Here is an 18,754-nt window from a genome sequence, read left to right as displayed (position 1 = left end):
AACCCTCCAAAGCCCGTTAAGTTTCTGAGGCTGTCTCTTGTCCTCTCTTTTAGACTTATGATAAATTCTATGAGGGTGGGTAGTTAGATATTTGCTGTTTCTAGAAAAACCTCTCAGAGGCTTGTAGGGTGCTGAATTTCCAGGTTCTTGCTGCCTGTGCTAGCAGAGACAGGTGATGAAAGCAGCGTGCTCAGGTCCGAGGGGCAGGGAACACTAGACACCCTGTCGGTGCAGACAGAGGGAGAGAGCTGAAAGGGTGCCATAGCCGTAGTTGAGGAGAGGGGACTGCTACAATTTGTCTGAAGATAATGAAAGATGGGAAAAATTGCTGCCATGCAGAGACTGTAGATATCTGCTGAGGTCCAGATATTTAGAAGGGATTGCTTTTCCATCATTAGCAGTCACGTCTTGCACAATTAAATTCTGTGTGAGAATAAACAGCTAAATATCTGAACAATCATTTGCAGAAGCAATTATCAGATGGTGCATAGGGTCACAGTAAACAAGCAGGCAAATTCTGCCCACAGATTCTTAGTTATAGAACTATTTTAAAAGTACAAATTATTTCAGAATAGCCTTACATACGCACAGCAAGATGTCTTCATCTTTTGTGTGTTCTTTACATGCACAGCTGTAAACTCCTGGCCCCAAATTATTTTCTTCACACAGGGATTTCAGCATAAGCTGCAATGTCTGCTTTATTCTTCTGGTTGCCACGACAGCTGAGAGAATAACTCAGTTCCTCTTGTCGTATTAAAGATGCTCGAAAAAGGAACCAAATGTGATTACAGGAGTAACCTGATGTGGCCATACGTTGGCACAGAGAGGAGCCCCCTGGTTTCACTTTCAGAATCAGATACTTAGTGTGGCAGGAGTGTCTGTGGTTTTAATAATTACATAGATGTAAAGGAATTACAAATAGTTTTATTGATACTTGGATTAGTGTGTAAATCAGACTAACGATAGCTTGTCTACGTACGTACAGGCTTTCAACAGCTCTTCATAAGCCAATCAAATAAGCAGTGTTCCCAATTTGTAAAAAGTGCAATTTCACTGTCTTCAATGAGAAACAAAGACGTTAACACTATCCTGAGACGCCTAATGCTTTGCAAAGTTTGCTACAGGCACCTTTACTCCCATCTTGGTAGAATAAATGGGAGGTGGTTTCAGGGATGTTAACTTGGTTCTCTGCCTGTGAAACACTAAACCCTTGGATACGGTTTGGAGTTGAATATATAGATGCACCAATGCTCTTGGCTTGTGACAAACATGAGAAAATAGATGCCAACATTTGGAAATGTACTGCAAAGGAGAGAGAGAGAGAATCAAAATCAAAGGATATTGAAAGGCATAGTTGTGCAAGAAAAACACCATCAAATCCTATGTCTATCTGTGCAGCATCAACTTTTCAATATATTTGAGACATTTATTATGTGACGGATATTATTTGCTGTTCTGTCAAGCAATCTTGCCTGATGAGGTGCCTCTCAACTTTCTGATCTGTTACTGTAAGCACATAAGTTACTTTTTGCTCTTGGCTAACCCAGGCAGGCAGCGGGAGGGGGAAGAAGTTAATAAAAAGGGAAATATAGTTTTTGCTGAAGTTCTCAGATGACACAGCTATTTAATCAGTCACAAACTGATTCGCCGGGCTGGCAGGTTACCCAGGCAGCTGCTGCCACAGCCCCTGCCTGCCTCGCTTCCTTGGGCAGGTACTCAGTAATATACTGCATCAGCTTCACTAAGAGTGAAGCTCAGGTATGTCCAAGCATGGTTTAATTGCTCTGCATTGGCAAAAAAATAATATAAAAAAAAAAGTTGTGAAGACAAAGACTTCATTAGCTGAAGTTATCTGCTGACTGTAATGACATCCTGGACACCTGTCAATACAGAGCTGCAGGGACGTAGGAGGCTGTTTGATCCTAATCTCTTTCTTGCCAGTCTGGATCAGTTCTGTCCCTGTTTGATCTATCGGAGGTTTAAATGGCCAGCGTGGTGGCCTGCTCTGCAGCCTGCAAGGCTGGAGATAAGTCTGCAGAAATGCCCAGCTGACCTTGGAATGAGCTTCGCTTGGATTTGCTTACAGGTGGTGATCAAAAATACCGTATGACGGCTGCTTAATATGAAATAGATCCCTTCCACAGAAAAGCACATCAGTGTGTGTTGCAAAACACGACTTGCCCAGCCTGGGATGCCAGAGATGCCGTACCCCATTCTTGACACAGCCGATGTAACGGGCTCCTTAGCCCAAGCTGCTAAGAAATGATTGAGAAGCGGTCTAGCGTTACAGCAGTGAGAGGAGACCCTGACAAGCCAGAATGCCAACCCTGCAGTGCGTCCGCCTCGCAGCACATCCCATGCACTGCAAATAGCCAGTCAAGCCCAGGCTGCCCCTGGCAGCCAGAGCTATTGCAACCAAAGGCAGAGGGGGGAAGGGAGAAACAATGCTGTTGGTGGCTCTCCTGGTCTGGGGAATGTGGACAAAAGAGCATCTGTGAGACTGGTTCCTCCTCAAGAACCTCTTTTGGCAGGTGGTTGTCAACCACTCTGCCAAAGCTACGTGCTATTCATATATATTCAGAATTAAATCTTGAGAGGAAGGGCAAAGGGAAGGAGTGCGGTAACATAAGCTGATGACCAGTGAGTGACACCTCGTGTCACGACGTCATGCTTGCCATGCTGAACCATACTGCATTGCTGCGTGCATGCAGTGAATGCCCAAGTCTCCATTGTCCCTCCTGGCATTGGCATTTGTGGCAATGTATCTTTGATTTCCTAGGACCCTCACGGCATTGGTTTATGGTGCATGGTGAAGCAGCTTTCTTTTCCCCTCTTGAGAGCTGAAGTTATTTTAACCCACTGCCACAAGAGATCTGCACTTGATAACAGGCCAACTGTTCATGCTTCTGAACTGAGATGCTCAATGGCCTTTTGTACTTTTTTGCAATTTGGAAGTGCGTTAAGCTGAGGAAAAGTGTGGTGTATTTTTGCTGACCCTTGTGTGCATCAGCATTTCTGGTGCAGAAGTACTAGGACCATCTGTTGGGTGTACGTCGTCTTGCAGAGCTGGGCTGACTGGCAATGGCTGCAGAACTTGTGTGTGAGAAAATGGGGCTTCACGACGTGGGGAGAGGAACTTGCTGGCTTTCTAGCACTGGAAATTTCAATAAAGGGAGTCTACTTTGTTCTCAAGATATGAAGCCAACTACCACAGCCTGCAACAGGTACATGTTGTAACACACAGGTGTTGGCAAAACAGTTGGTGGGTGGCTGATGACGGAAATTCGAAGAGCAGATTTAAAGCCATTCATGTTCAGCCCATAGGTTTTGTGAATACGCCTGAAGTCCACGGCCCAAGTTGTGAGTTCCCAGGCTGCACTTGGATCTCTGTGAAACACACATGCTCCCTGTTGGCCTTCCTGAGGAAGGCATCTCTCTCAGTACTTCTTTTTCATTCTGCAGTGGCAGGTTCATGAACATCAATAGGAAAAATCTGGGTAAGTATTAAATGCAAGGATATAAAGGGGAGATGGCATTTATATATTTGGATAAGCTGGAAATTTTTGCCATGACCCTTGGGCTACCTGGAGGTCTTTCCTCTCTCAGGTTCTGTAGCTTGGGAGGTGTCATCCAGTCCATATACACCTACAGAGGAAATCTGAATACTGGAAGTTGGAGATGTCATATCCTAGACTGACAAAAAGATACTGCTGCACAACCACACTATAGATGCAGTTTTCACCCATTTCACCCTTCGTAATATTTGCAAGATTCAAGCAAATGTTTCCCAGTGCCATAGACACTGACGGTTTCTCTTACTGCCTCACACAAAAAGCAAATACACCCATCAGCTCTGGCACCGGTTCAAGAGAAGCCAAGGATACCATATGCGTTCACATCCTGGCCACACGTGGTGATGGTAATAAATAATTGGTTGCAAATGCATGTGTTGCTTTTTTGATTAGTTGCTTTACTGTGGGATCTGCTGTATTGATTATTTTTAATCTGCTTTGTATGTTATTTAGATCTGAAATTGAGTAGAGTGCAAGGGATGAGGAAACTGCTCTAATTTTTAGGGAGTATACTGCATTTGATTAATTTTACAGCCTGCATTAACTAAAAGCTTTTATCCTGGTCTGCTATCAATTTAACTCTCTGTGTTTGTCGTTTTTTACTCCTGGGGTCCCACATAATTCAGTTTCGTAAATTGATTTGATGGATGTTTTCTGATACCTCAATAAAGCCTTTTGGCATAGATTTGCCTATCCCTTGCTTTGCACGTAACTGGACAACAACCCTTGCTGAAGACAGAAATAGAATAGTATTAAATTAAAAGGTATATTGAACAGAACAGGATGCCCAGAGCAGACGCCTGTTAACAATGTCCTTTGACAAAGCATGAAGTGTAAAGCCGAAGTGCAAGACAAAACCCTCCCAGGAGGCTTGATAATAACAGTGTTTGCAGCCTGCAAGTCTCCTTTCATCTGTCCCTTTCTGCTCTCTCTAGTGCCTATCCTACAGGGCTGAACGGACACCGAGCCCGCAGGAACGACTCGAGTCTCTCTGCAAACAGTGTCGGATCTCCAAAGGTCTGGCAGAGGCAGACAGAGGCTGTGTGAGTTATTACTGTTATAGTAACTATTATTTCTGAGCCCAGGCAGGAGGAGGGCAAAGGGGAGGAAACGTCACCTTCTTTGCAACACACCTGCACACGCCTTATCCCCGCGGGACGGCAAAGCCAATTGTGAAGCTCTTCTCGGTCTTTGGTTGCTTTTATTTCTTGTTTCTGCATCCACTGCTTGGAAGCTGCTGATACAGACCTAGCAAGGCAGCAGGGGCAGGTACAACACAGAGCTCACTAGATGATTTATTTGGTCCTGAGAATATTTAAAGAAAATACCATGTGAAATAAGACTATTTGTCCCTGTAACAAATGCACGAGGGTGTGGTTCTGCCAGAACTGTCAGCAGAAATGTTCCCTTACCTGTTTTCATGTCCATTAAACATAAGTAACTAGAAAATTTTGACCAGAAGAAAAGGCAGTATTTATACTGGGGCTTCCAATGATATATGTAAGGGGGAGTTTTGAGAGCTTGGTGTCAGCACAGCTTATCAGCAGACAGAGGGGCCCCGGGAGCTGCAGAGGTGGACCTGCTAGATGTACCCCACCAGTTGAGTAACTAACTAAAAAAACACCTGCATGAGCAAATGATAAGCACTGCCTCCCAGAATTGAGAAATAATCAGAAAGAACAGTGATGAGCAGCTGAGGTACGTGGTGAGTGACAGCTGGGTGCAAGACTGCTCCCCTTCTCCTTCCACCAAAGCCCCACAGACTTCTCACAGAGGGGCATGAGAAGAACCCAGGGAACTTTCTTTGATTTCATTAGTTTAATGTTCCAAGTTATCAGGGTTTGTGTTTTGGTCTGGGTGGGTTTTATTGCAGTTCACCCATTCCAGGCTATCTCCTGTCCTAAGGGCGAACTCCAATGTCTGATGATTGTGACACACTAAGAACTATTACATGTTAACTGAGATATATCGTTCACGGGAACACGGAAACTTCAGCTGAAAGTTGCTCTCAACCACAGTCCGTAATTTTGCAGCAAAGACTGTACTGCTGACAGGACTTTAGAGATGACATTAGCAGAGTTTGAAGAAGGAAAATGATATTCAAATCTCTTCAGGTGTAGCTGCTGTTATCTCAACTACCAGGCACCGGCTTCAAACAAGCAGGAACACAAAGAAAACGCCGCGTGCTGTTGTCAGCCACATTAATGCTCAGTGTCTCAGTTTTGTAGCTGCTTAAACGCGAGGAAAACAAATCTTTAATAGTTGCTGCTTCCATCACTACATTGCACTGTTTTCTATTCAGTTGCAAGGACAGCTAATTTCCAGCAAATGGGAACAATGCGCTCATATTGCTAATTCATGCCACTACGCACAAATGTTCAGATTATGTTGTGCAGATCCAAATTCCAGCCTCATTCACGAGTGCAACTGGCGCTTAAATCCAGTTCCCTAGCAAGAAGCAGGGAGCCCTGCAGCAAAGCTTGTGACAAATTAAAATCGGAAAGAGGCAATGAGAGAACATCTGATATATTTTATTATTTTTATAGTGTTTGAAAAAAACAGACCTGGATGTATGGCAAATGGTGAAAGCCGGGAGAATCAGTGTCAAAGCTGATTTGAAGGCAAATGATTTGTCAGGAGGCTGGCATCCACAAAGCTGCTGCACAAATTTGCCTTCATCTACTGCCGCTCTGTTTTGGTTTGTGGTTATATGTGGGTGCAGACAGGATATTTTGAAATAAAGAATTTGGGGATGGATAACAATTTAAAGACAAAAGTAGAGCGCAGACTACACCCCGGGGAAGGGAGAGGTAAAAGATGTATTAAAAGCTGCTGAGAGCATGGGCTGGGCATCTGAAGTGGCTGATACAGCCTTTCCATGGCAGATGCTCAGTGGTCTCTGGTCCTGGGGAAGCAGGAGCCCTCCCACAGGCAAGGGGGACCTGGGCTCAGATCTAAGCTGAGCCTCTGTCTGATCCCCTGGCAGTCTGGGGAGCTCTCGACCCATCCCACAGCCCTGCCTACCTTTGCTAATTCCCCTCCAAAGTCACCACCAGTGCCTGGCTCTCTGGGGATATGCAGGCAGCTGGAGAAGTCCACTCTGGAGGGGAATATTTCTGACAGGAAAAATTACACCTTCTCTGCCTATGTTTTGATTCACCCTCCTTGACTGAAAGGGCCATCACACCGTTGACTAATGGCACCCATCAGTTGATCCTCCTGCTTTGGTGCAAAGCTGTTGCATCATCTTTCCTCAATATTTTCCACGCTAACTTCCTTGCCTCTTGGTTTAGAATATTATGACTATGGTAAACACTCTCTGACAGTCTTGCTGGCAGATCACCTTTGTACTCTCACGCTGAAAAAACTCCCCAAAAGCATTTCCAAACTATTTGCAAGAGCAGCACGTGTGAGCCCATATGCATGGGCATGTACGCAGCTGGTACAGACTCAGCTGAGTCCTCTCTTTGGGGCTTCTGATCCCCACAATGTGAGCGGGTAGCCCCAACAGCAAGACCAGGGCTGTGTCAGCTCCAGGTGAGGCAGCAGAAGGCAGAGGTTGACTTGCCAGGCTGGAGCTGATGAGAGGAGAAGAAATGTTCCCTTGTTGGACAACCAAAAAGGTAGCGCTAAAGATCTCAGTGTGCATGTTATGGAAAATTTTAGGCATCTGTTATCTGTTACCATGCTACCTCGCGCAGGATTGCCTCAGATGTTACGAGGTAGGTTGGGCTGGGCTGGGTTAGTCATTGTTTTGTTGGAGACTTGCAGGGGACAGAGTTTCTGCAAGAAGTGGCTTTTCACTAGATGGTGCTCTTTCCTGAGCCATCACTGTGCCTGACCCCTCTTCTTGAGTCTGGGAACTTCCAAGGGATCTGCCTCATAAGCCCTTGTAGTGGTGGGAGGAAGGCAAATGGAAATATATGTCCAGTGTCCCTGCTCTCGTGCCTGTTAGAGCCACATAAGAAAAACTATTGCTCCTGGTTGGAAAGGGTATATGATGCCGGTACATTCCAGCCTCCAAAATGACCACCTTGCACAAGTAAGTGTTGAAACCATTCTTATTATTTCAATGGATTTAAAAAGAATCATCAGTGCATATTTTGGAAGACAATGCCAAGTTCACAGCAGAAAAATCTTCTGCACCGTACACAGTATTGTTATTTCTGTTCTACCTAGAGAGAACATTATGTATGGGAATTACCTGCAACCTTTGCCCAGTGCTCTGGCCAGCAGCAAGGTCTCTTTGGAAAACATTGTAAAATGTTTTCGGGGTCGGTTGACGTGAGGTGGGGCTGCCCAGCGCTAGTAGGGCACGAAATACACATTTAACTCAGTGTTGCTACTGTCTTTGTGGACTGGATCATCCAGCCACTGCCAGGGCTAGCGGGATATATGCATGCGCCGTAGGTTAAAGCGAGTGGAAAATGCTGGGCCACCACATGTACACTTTTCCAAAGAGCTTCCAACACGAACGATAACTGAAGGCAGGTCACCACCACAACAGATCATGCATCTTCGTTCCCAGGGGCCTCCTCAAACCCAGCCACACATGGACCACAGGCCACATGAACTTGTTTGCTAATGGTGGGTTGCCACTTCCACTGCTTTTCCGGGCAAGGCATGGGAGCGGTGAGGGAGTTGTTCCTCAGTCACACATACACACCTCACGATGGTGGAGGATCAGGGGAAAGGTGGTGCGGAGCAGGGCAGGGCCGCGGGCCGGCTTGGCGGGGCTCGCGCTGAGCTGCTGGATTTTGTCATGGCTACGGATGTGCAGTATTTGTGTGCAGCGGATGACCTTCCTGGCTGGGTGGCTTGTGTTCTGTAAGAGGCTTTATAGCTGCTGGAGGTGGGAACACTAGAGAAGTAACCTCAAGCCAAACAGACCCTTAAAGCCTAAGTTTAGCGTGTGGGAAGGCAGGATCCCCCTCAAAAAAAAATAAACCCGCAGCATAAGAACTTGCTCTTGTCCTTTCACACCAGCAGCACAAGCAGACGATCTCCCACAGCAGCTGAGGAAACCGGGAGAGGGCAGAGGGGAGGGAGGGGCGGCCAGGTGACAGGCCGGCAGGTGAGGGACCCGCACTCCCCCAGGCCGGCGCTCCCGGGTTTTCCGAGCCGGCCCTTCCCTCATCGGGAGACGGGGGAAGCGCAGCTGAGCCCTATCCCTGAGGAAGGTTTCGGCGGGGCCACCCTCCGCCATGGAACACCCTCCGCGCTGGAACAACACCCCCTCCGCGCCCGCTGCCGGGCCGGCCCATGGCGCATGCGGGCTGGCGGGGCGGCGCGGGGGCGGGCACGGCGGCGGCGGCGGCGGCGGCGCTGCTGCTGCTGCTCAGGTTGCAAACCCGCAGCCCCCGGCCCTCCTTCCTGCCCGCCTCCCCGGGCGGAGAGCACCCGGCCCGGCCGCCTCTTCCCCCCTCCCCGTCCCCTTCCCTCTCCCTTCCCTTCCCTCCCGGCCCCGCTGCCAGGGGCGAAGCCGCCCGCCGGGCCCCCGCGGTGAGTCCTGCCCCGCCGGAGTTGGGCGAAGGGGGGAGGAAAGTTTGGGGAGGCCCCTGGTGGGGGCGGAGGGGGGGTCTGTCCCGCGGGGGGGGAGGGGTGCGGGACCCCCCTCCCCTTCCCGCGCCTTCGCACGCTTCCCCCGCCCTTCCTCCTTCTCCTCTTCCTCGGTGGTTTTTTTTTTTTTTTTTTTCTCCGCGCAACTTCGCGTGGAGCCGCTCCGGGCGGCCCCTCTCCCTCGCGTGTCTTTATTCCCTTTAATTTTATTGCTGTTATTTGCTTTGAATTTATTTTACGCCTTTCCTCGCGCGGCTGCTCGCCGCCGCTATTGTCTGCGGACCGGCGGTGCGCGGCGGGCCGGGGCCGGGGCCGGGGCTGGGCCGGGCTGGGGCGGCCCGGAGAGCGCCCCGAGCGGGTGCCTGGGCACCCCGACACCCCGCGCCCAGCCTGGCCCCCAGCCCTCCGCCACTTCCTCGCTATTGAAGTTATTGATATCTTGATCTGGGGGGGGGGGGGGGAAAAAAAAGAAAAATCGCTCCAGCTTCGCTGACGCAACTTTGTATCTCAATTTAATGCAAAGAAAGTAATCTGGGCTTTCTATCGGAGTCTCCTCAGCAACCGGCCCGTGTTGGTTTTTCTCACCTTTGGGGCTGAGCGGGCCTTTGAAGTTACTCAGAGGGTCAATGCCGTGGGGCCCGTTTTATGCGTTCGTTCTGCTGCTTGAAAATATAATGTGTTTTGTTTTTTTTTTTCTTCTCGAGTGGAGACAGTCTTCTTTTGAAGCAACTGCGGGGGTTGTTCCTTAACCTGTAAGTTGCTGGGGTTTATTAATCCGCCTTCTGTGACTGTGTTATCCCCACAAGTCATATAAAGGAGTGGGGATTAGTAGAGATCAATTTTGCTGACCTCTGTAATTGGTTCTGCTCCAGTGTCCTTTACGGGGCTTCACGTTAGCTCGAGCTTGGAAGTGGAAAAAGTGATTTTTAAAAGTTTTTGTTTTGAAGAGTGCGCTGTACTGATTCTGTTGTGGGTGACCAGGCAGGGACTCGATAGAGGGATTAGAAATGCTGCCCTTCTGTAGTACAGTTGGTAGCTGTGGTGTTCCCTGTAATCTTTGTCAGCCATAAAACTTTAGGTACTCATGGAGATATGCGATGCAGTAGAAATATGTAAAGCATGTAGCTTCAGAGCTGAGTTTAGACAGTTGGTCTGAGGTCCATGAATGTCTTGTGTGCTGGGAGTTTCAGCTAACGTAATCTAATCGGTTTTAAAGGGCCAAGCTACATTATTTCTGTTTGTGGTGACCCTCTTCTGCTTAAAATCCATCCCTCGCTGGGTGTGTGTTTCATGTTTTGCACGCCCTTGCCGAGCTATTGAGGAATTGCAAAGGTGAACCAAGTTCCACATAGTACATTAAAGGTAAGATACTAATGAATCATTTATTACCGTGTTAGAGGTGTATTTTTATACACAGATATCTCAGCAGTGGGAGTAGAATGATGTTAACCTCATAACATCCGTGCCTGTGGATAGAAGCTGCTGTTTGTACTAGAGGAGCTCAGAAGACGCTTGTGCTTTGGGACACTTTGGTCCAGGCTGTCACCTTCCATGGATACTTGGGGTTTGGTTTTCTTTTCTTCTTTACAAGCCTGATAATAGGGTAGGGGTGTGTTAGGCAAGGTGAAGATCATCTGGGCATGTGCCGTCCCTTGGCACGAGTTCAAGCATGTACCTATCTTCCGCGTTCATGGGTTGAGCCTAATACGTCTCCTGTCTGTCCTTCCAGCGCTGCCCGGTGCTGGGCAGACAGGCTAGCCTGGGGCTGTTGCTAGAAGGGCATGGATGTTGAGTTCTGCAAGGCAGACAGGTTTCGTAGGTAGCTTGAATGACGAGTCTCCTGCAGGTAGTGTGATGCACTGCGTTGCACACTCGCATTTCAGCCTGCATCTCCTATCTGGCTCTGGTGGCCAAGGGATGGCCGGCATAGCCCGAAAGGTGAGGACACGGCATGGTTGGAGTAACAGAGTCCAGCCAGGGACTGCAGCCAGGGAGAAAGGCAGGAGCTTGATGTTCCTGATTTACAGCTTTGCAGCATCAAAGGAGGAAAATACTGTTAAGAAGTCAAAGCTGCTCATAGAAACAGAGCTCTTCCAGGTACTGTCTGATGATGGATGTTTCTAAACCCAGTCTGTATAGGGAAGGTTTGAGACTCAGGTTTGTGCAAAACTTGCTACTAGTCTCTCAGCAGAATATACTCCTGCTGTGTTCTTGTCTAGGGTATGCTCCTGTGCTAGGAGGAGGATTAAATACTGTTAAAGAAATTGGGTTATTCTATCCCAAGCATGAATTAAGCAGTGGTCAATAAATTATACTAGAGGAAAAAAAACATTGGTAGGCTTATTGGTGGTGTGCACATGCGCCTGTGTCAGAAAGGCAGTGGGTTCTTTCATATAATTTTCTGCTGACAAAATTAGTTTTAATAGATAGCTACTTAACAAAAAAAATTGTCAGTGGAAGTTGTCATGTCTGCTCTACCTATTTCTTTTCCACGCTGTTTCCAGGACACCAATATATCGGTTTTCTCTGCCTGGTGTTTGGTGGTGATCCATTTGCCTATAATATAGTCCATGAAGTAGCTTGGAAGCTTTTCTACTTACTACTATAGCTGGTTATCTCTGCAATCTACTTGAGTGCTATTAAATGTTAGTTCTGTAGGGTTTCCCCACACTGGCCATAAATAGCCTGAAGTAAACTAAACCACGCAGCTGATTAGCATGGAGGAACTATTTGGTTTTGGTTTTGCTCTCCTGGTGGAAGGCAGTGTTAGTCCAGGAGGCCATAAAGGTACCATATGCCGTCCCTGAGTGATCGTGGCCCTGTGTTTTACCAGCCTCCTGGACAGGGAGTTGGCAGTTTGTGTGGTTTCCAGCTGGAGGATAACGTAAGCAGCATCCAGTTTGCAGGCACGAGAAAGGCTGGATGTGGAGCGCTGGGGTGGGAAGCACCTTGCAGCCTGCAGCTTGTGATTCTGGGTGCTGCTCGGTGCCAGGTGCTCACGTGTTTGCTTGCTTGCGCTGATCACCTGTGGGATAGATAAAGGTAATGAGTGACTTTCTGAAGCAGCTGATAGCTTTGGGTGTAGATACAGTTCTGCTTTGCTGCTGTGGGGTTTGCCATGGGGGATATAATCCAGTTGGGAGCCTGGTTTGGGGCTGGCATGTACTACCTGAACAGTCACTTCCAGGAAGCGCCGCGCTTTTTCTAAGTCAAAACTTGTTGTTAGGATGTTAGATACAATGAGGTTTTTATGAATAGCTTAGTCATGCTTCACTTTTTTCTCCTCTAAAACAGCTGTCAGCAATCTTCCTGTGGAGAGGGAATTGGCCACTCCTTGTACTTACTGAAGAGTCAAACACTTCAGTCATGGTGTTGCAGCCTGGCATCGCACTTCTTAGTTACTTCTGGAAACAAAGCTGTGGATGTGGCAGAATGTCGTCTTTTTATTTATTTATTTAAACTTCCCTTTCTCCCTTGCAAATGACCTTTATGCAGATCTAGAAGGCAGAGCACATCACTGGGAGTTAGCTGGGTAGTTACTTTGGTTACTGATAAGAAAATATGATGGCAGTGCTCCAGGGAAAGCAGCTATGCCAGGAACTTGTTGCTGCAGTCAAGCTATACAGATCGTTTTCAAAAAGATATATCTCTATGTATTTATGGCCCTTTGTCACGGAAACAGGGTGACTCCTCTGTTGATGTCTACATGACAAATACGCTGTGATGCCACAAATCCTGTAAGCAGTTTAATGTCCTTCCAGAGACCACTGGTGGAAGCATGCAATAGGTAAAACTTTTCCACTGTCATCCTAAACTCAGACTGTAATTTTGCGATCTCTTTTGTGCATCGTTGTAGGCACAAGCAGCCTCTTCCAGTTCCTCAGCTGGACCATGCTGGTCTGTTCAGCAAACCAGACTGGGAAATGGACTCTTAATTTTTTTTTCTCTATACCATTCATACCTTGGATCAGTTCAGTGAAAAAGTTTGTTCTTTACCTCAGTCCATTCCCCGACTCATGTCCCTTTGTGGTCTCACAAGTAGCTGGCCTGGAAGAGGCTCTGGTGCTTCCACCAGGAGAAATGCTCCTGGAGCTACACCCTTGAAAGTACTTTTCTGATGGCAAAGAAAGTATTTGACTTGGTGCCTGTCCCTGTTTTATAGCATGTGAAGACGACAAGGGAGATAGATGTGTTTCTGTGATAAGCCAGTAAGCCAGAAGTCAAAGCGTTTCCTTTTCAAGTTCCCTAAGACTGCAATTATTTCTGTCTAGAGTCAAGATGTATCTTCTTTGCAAAAATAAGCCTTGCCATTTTTATAATTTTTTTTAAAAATTTTTGTTATAACCATTTTAGGTACACTTCTAAGTTGTTGAGGAACGGGGGAGAAAGTGTGATCACAAATATTTTTAAGTGGTCAACAGTTGTTAAAAAGTAATGCAGTGTGGTATCTTGCAAAAACTATGCTTGAATTCTGTTGTAGCTGTAATGGATTGCGTGTTGTGACATGGTCAGGCAGTCTAACAAGACTATTTAGTATATATTTTTAAAACCTCTTAAATCAGATGCCGAAGAGTTTATTGGGTGATTTTTATTATGGGTGAGAAAAAGCTAAATTCCTTGCTGGGGTAGTGATGCAGTTCTCTCAGTCCAAACTGTAACAAAGGCACATTGGGAACTTCTCAAATATTGCACATGGGATTGGAGTAAGCGTAAGGAAAAAATCCCCCTCAAACAACTGTCAGCACCTCCTACTGCACTTGTGTTGAGGGCTTGAAATTAGAGTATATTCCAAGCACGTTTTGCATGTGAGGTTGGGTTTAGGTGCCCCTGGTCAGCCTCCTGTGGGGTTTCTCACCACTGCAAGGACTGCTGGTGGTGTGGACCTTGTGGGCTTCCACGGTTCATAGAGGACCTTGATTTTGGCCTTGGCTGCAGCATCTAGAATAGTACTTTTTCACAGGTTAACCTGTAGTTCTGTAGCCGGGGTTCATTTAGCAAAGTTAATCCTCCTTGACCACTTGTATTTTCCTTTGAATCTTTTCCACCTTCATAAGAACCAGGAATTCACATTTTTATTTCTTCAAAATGATCCAGTCTCTTCATTAAAAAAAATTAACACTTTCCTGTGATTCCATAACTTGTTCGTAACAAATTATTTTTCCATCTAGATGCTCTTGTCTTTCCCAAACCAGTCATAATTTTTTTAATCAGTAGATGCGGCAACTGAACTGTCACAGTTTGCTTGTCTGCTTGATTCTTGCATGAGGTCACCTCTTGATTTCCTTGGAAGTCGTGGGACGGCAACTGATTGCTCATATCAGTGAGTTGGATCCTGTGTAGTTGCTCTTCTGAGACGCTGTTTAAAAATGTATGAGTGCAGGTAGTTACAGCTGATGTAGTGCATCCTTGTTTCAAGCACTTGTGAAATTTTCTAATCAGCTGTGCAAAATGTTTAGCATTTGCCAGAGTAGCTTCCAACTGCTTCTAGTCTCTGGCATATTTTTTTTTTACTTCATCCAGGTGGATAGTCTACCTTTTGCAAAAGCCATTACCCTTTAGTCTTTTTGCTGAACTGTTTTTAAATTAATGTTACGTTTGCCAAATACAGGGTGAGAAATTTGCCCAAATTGTTGTTTAATGTGAGACGTCATTTACAGTGTGACAGCACTGCTGAGATTAGCCTGATCTGGTGTAAAAGGAAGGATTTAAGGGTTTTCTTCTGTAGCAACTACTTCGGGTTTTATTTCTGAATGGGAGGGGAAATAAGTGATGAATTACTCAAATAAGAGGCTGAATTTTGGTAAGATTTATTGTCCATGAGCATGATTTGAAGTGGCCATCTTAAAGCAGAAGGGTGTATGTCATTTGATGATGTTCAGAACTTTTTGTTGAGAGAAACTACCCGATGTGTCATGTTTGAATCCCCTGTGCTTTTTATCACCCATGACTAATGCAAATTGGAGCAGTAAGTTATGTTAAAACCCGTGACGTACTTTGTAGCTTCATCTAAATTGTATCTGAGGTTGCTGGCAGAGTTACTTGGGAAAGTAAACCTCTTTCCCAATGTGTCTCTGTCCCCAGCGGTGTAACTGCTCTGTAAGTCTGAATGCTGCAGTTAGTAAAACCATTACGAACAAGGAGTTTGGCACGGAGCAGCTGTTCTAAACCGGGCTGTCTTCAGACTCAAACTACTGACTCACCGTGTCTTTTTCCATGGATTAACACACCTGGCATGTGTCACGCACGGATGCTGGCCGACTCATCCTGTTCTTTCAGGTATCTGTTCTCGGTGTAGAGGAGACTGAAGTGTGTGAGTCTGCGCAGAGACCTCCTGCAGGAGAAAAAGCTCCTAATGGAAGGTGATGCCGAGGATGGGTTTTGTCTGAAGGTCCCTTTTGCCATGTCCGTGATGCTGGGCTGCAGGAGGGGTGCTGTTCTGCTCCTGCCACGTTTTAGGGGAGTGCAGAACTGCTGATCATGTGAAGCCCCTCCCTTTGGTGCAACCATATGAAAAGCTGTGCTGGGTCAGGCCACGGTCTGTGCAGCCTTGTTTCCTGCCCCACAGCGTTGGTTGTGGCTCCCTGGGGAGGTGCAGGAGCAAGGCAAGCAGTCCATGCCAGTGTCTGTGGGCAGAGTGGGGTTCAATACCAGGATATGTGGCACGTTTGGCTTCCTGGCACGTGTAGCTCTCAATACCCGGCTGAATCTTGGAAGCTGCTGTCAGTAGGAAGAGAGGGAAAATAGGTGATGCTGAGGCGTGAGATTGCTGAAGTGAATGAGAGTCTTACTTGCTTTATACGCTGGTTTCCCTCCTGAGTTTCCTCTGGGATGCTGAAGCCTTTGGTCCTGAAACAGCAGTGGGACAATGAATGCTCAGATGGAGGAAGCAGGTGTTAAAGGAAGGGGGGAAGTGATTTATTTTCTGGGGGGAGAGGGAGACAGGATGGCCAGATTTGACCCTTATACAAAGCAATTTGTTTTGGCACATGAGCTTGTGCACAGAATGCTTCCGAATTGCTGAACCCACAAATAAGATGGCAGAAAAACTGGGACTTGCCCCTTTTTTTTTTTAGTTAATATCACTTAGTGAGTCAGCTGAGGAGTGAGGCTTATGTGATGTATGTCCAATGCTACGTGATGAATTTTGTTGTTGTTCTGTTCCCTGCTACCATGAATCTTTCACTGCAGCAACAAGGCTGCAGCACTGATGGCACTGGACATCTTGAAGTCTGCACTTTGTACTTGGGGGGTGCTGGTTTTCAGTTGTTTTAGAAACAAGCTGGAGATGAATGAGTTTGTGTGACTTAGATTAAAACAGTTTCTGTAGCATGATCGGAAGGTCTCTGAATTGATGCAGAGGATGATTCTGGAGATAAAAGTAAAACACGCTGGTTCATGTGCTATGTAGCAGATGCGTTTGCATCTGTAGCTGAAAGACTTCCCGTCTGGGCAGTAATGACAGCGCTTCATTTCAGTGGATTTTCCAGCCTCTGCAGGAGCTTCTCTTGAACATGGGAGTCAGTTTTTCCATTGCTGAATGGTTTGCAGCTGCTCCACCCATTTTTATGATGAGTGATCGTTGTCTAAGAGCACAGTGGAACACAAGAGGTGGTGAGCAAACCTTTCATTGCATTAAATGTAAATGTTTATAGTTTCTCTTCTCCTAGCAGCTGTGAAGAAGGTAGGTTGTCTTGGCTGAGTAGAGAAATAAAGACTAAAACCCTTTTATGTACTGTCGTAAAAGGAAATTTTGTGTAATGCGCATTCATTTCACAAGGTCCAGGTGACTCTTTACACTTTCATGTGATGCAAGGTGAAATATTGCTGCAAATGTTTCTGTTAAATGCAGGTTTTTCTATATTAAGTAGTGGAGTTGACATCAGGAAAATAAATATGTGTTGTCCTCAGACCTGTCGTGGGATGATGCTGGGGGTTATGTCAGTGCCTTCTGCGCGGCTGCACTGATGTCCCGTTGGCTCCGTGGAGTCCCGTTGGCTTGGGCACGAGAGTGTGAATCCGCTCGCCTAACATGGGCTCGGGAGTCTCCGAAATCTGGAGCTACTTTTCCACCTTGGCCAGGGCTACAAATTAATTCTTGACTAGAGTCTTCTGGTAATGTAGCCTGAAGAAGGGTGCGTGTAGCATGGAGACTGAGATTTGAGCATTAACTAGGTTAAAAGTATGTTCCTGAGTGGGTGTCTTGCTTGTCTCTTCTGTAAGATGCTGGAGGGGAGTGCGGTGATGGGAGCTGATTTCTTGGCAGCCGTTTCACAGTTAAACAGGGCCGTGGTCCCAATTTTCATGAGCCATGTATTAAACTAGAAAAAGAATTAGCTCATTGCTTGAAGAGCTTACAGTCTAAAACTTTGGATAATAAATATGCTTGCATGGATGTTAAGAGGATTAATTGTTTGTGAAGTGCATTGAAAGTGGGAGAATTAAAGAAGTACTTAAGTAGTAACCGGCTGCATGTCACGTATGTCTTGTTAATTTGTTTCTCCCTCCTTCCAGTCGGATTTGTTGATCTGTATGAAACTCGTGTCAGTCCCATATTTTCCTGTGTTTTGGGAATTTTACAATTTACTTATAGGCAGTACCTTAAGGCGATCTCAGACCTGAAGAAGAGAGGTACCCTGCTCAATGTGATGTGCTTCCTTCTGCAGCTGGAATTGGCTCTATGTAAACTCTGGGGTTTAGTGCTTAGACCTCCCTGGTTTTTCCTTTATCAGATTAGCTAGGATTTTGGCAGGACTTTGTGCTGCTTTTTCTTAGCCAATCGACTTGCATGTGAGTGTTCAGTAACTTTCTTGCTTTATAATCTCAAAGTTCAGAAGTCATTGGGCTGTTTGAGACTAATAAGAGATCCTACCCCAGCAACAACTTAGAGCAGGCATATAAAGGGAAAACACTTCAGTAAGCAGAGAGCAAGTTTTGAAATGAAAATTCAAAACTACTTGAGGAGGATGGAGGACTTTGTGGCAAAGAAAGTGCTTGAAAAATGTATACATCTTCCTGAAACTACAAAACATGAGTGGGCTTTTTTTAGCCTGTCTTCACTGGATTGCTTGCATGACCCATCCCCTCTGCTGTGTCAATTAATACTATGAGATGGCAGATAAATGGTAATCATGCAGTTATTGTGCAGTTGCTTTATACAGAAAGATTGAGCACTTGAAATGCCTAGAAATTAGAAAAATTATCAAGTAAGTGTAAACTTATAAAGCTTTTAATGCTCTGCTTAGGAGAGTCTTCATTTTTCCCCTGTCCAGGAACTAAGCTGTAAAATCTTTGTCAAATTTTATGAAAAACGTAGTCTCATCAGTGCTTTTGATAATTAAAAAAAGAATAATACCATTTGCATAAATACCTGTGTGTATTTATGCCTTGGGCTTGCGATATTTCAGTGCCAAAAGAAACTTAGGCCATTTTGGAGGAAGCACACTTTGAGTCTTGTTAAATTTTGTCTTTGGGAATGCTGTATCACTTGGTGTTTGCATTGAAGGAAATATATTGCTTTCTTTGTAGGGATTATTTTTTTGACTCTTAGATAATGCTGGATCTGAGCCACTGGATAACCTGAGGATGAAGAAGAAGGAGACTTGATGTAGTGTTTGGAAGTCGGA

At 46.0% G+C, this 18,754-nt stretch overlaps 1 protein-coding gene across 5 annotated transcripts in view; it reads left to right on the top strand.

The window, feature by feature from the left end:
* Nucleotides 1-8,855: 8,855 nt before the first annotated feature.
* AKAP13 (A-kinase anchoring protein 13) overlaps nucleotides 8,856-18,754 on the top strand; it is a 217,853-nt gene continuing 207,954 nt past the window's right edge. For all 5 annotated transcript variants that reach the window (XM_075100605.1, XM_075100604.1, XM_075100603.1 and 2 more), the window contains exon 1: nucleotides 8,856-9,074. The gene's annotated coding sequence lies outside the window, so the exon portion shown is untranslated. The remainder of the gene's footprint in view (nucleotides 9,075-18,754) is intronic.

The sequence above is a fragment of the Phalacrocorax aristotelis genome, chromosome 7 (genome assembly GCF_949628215.1).
Source record: "Phalacrocorax aristotelis chromosome 7, bGulAri2.1, whole genome shotgun sequence".
NCBI lineage: Eukaryota > Metazoa > Chordata > Aves > Suliformes > Phalacrocoracidae > Phalacrocorax > Phalacrocorax aristotelis.
Note: the sequence above shows the minus strand (reverse complement) of the source record. Positions and strands in the feature narration are given on the sequence as shown.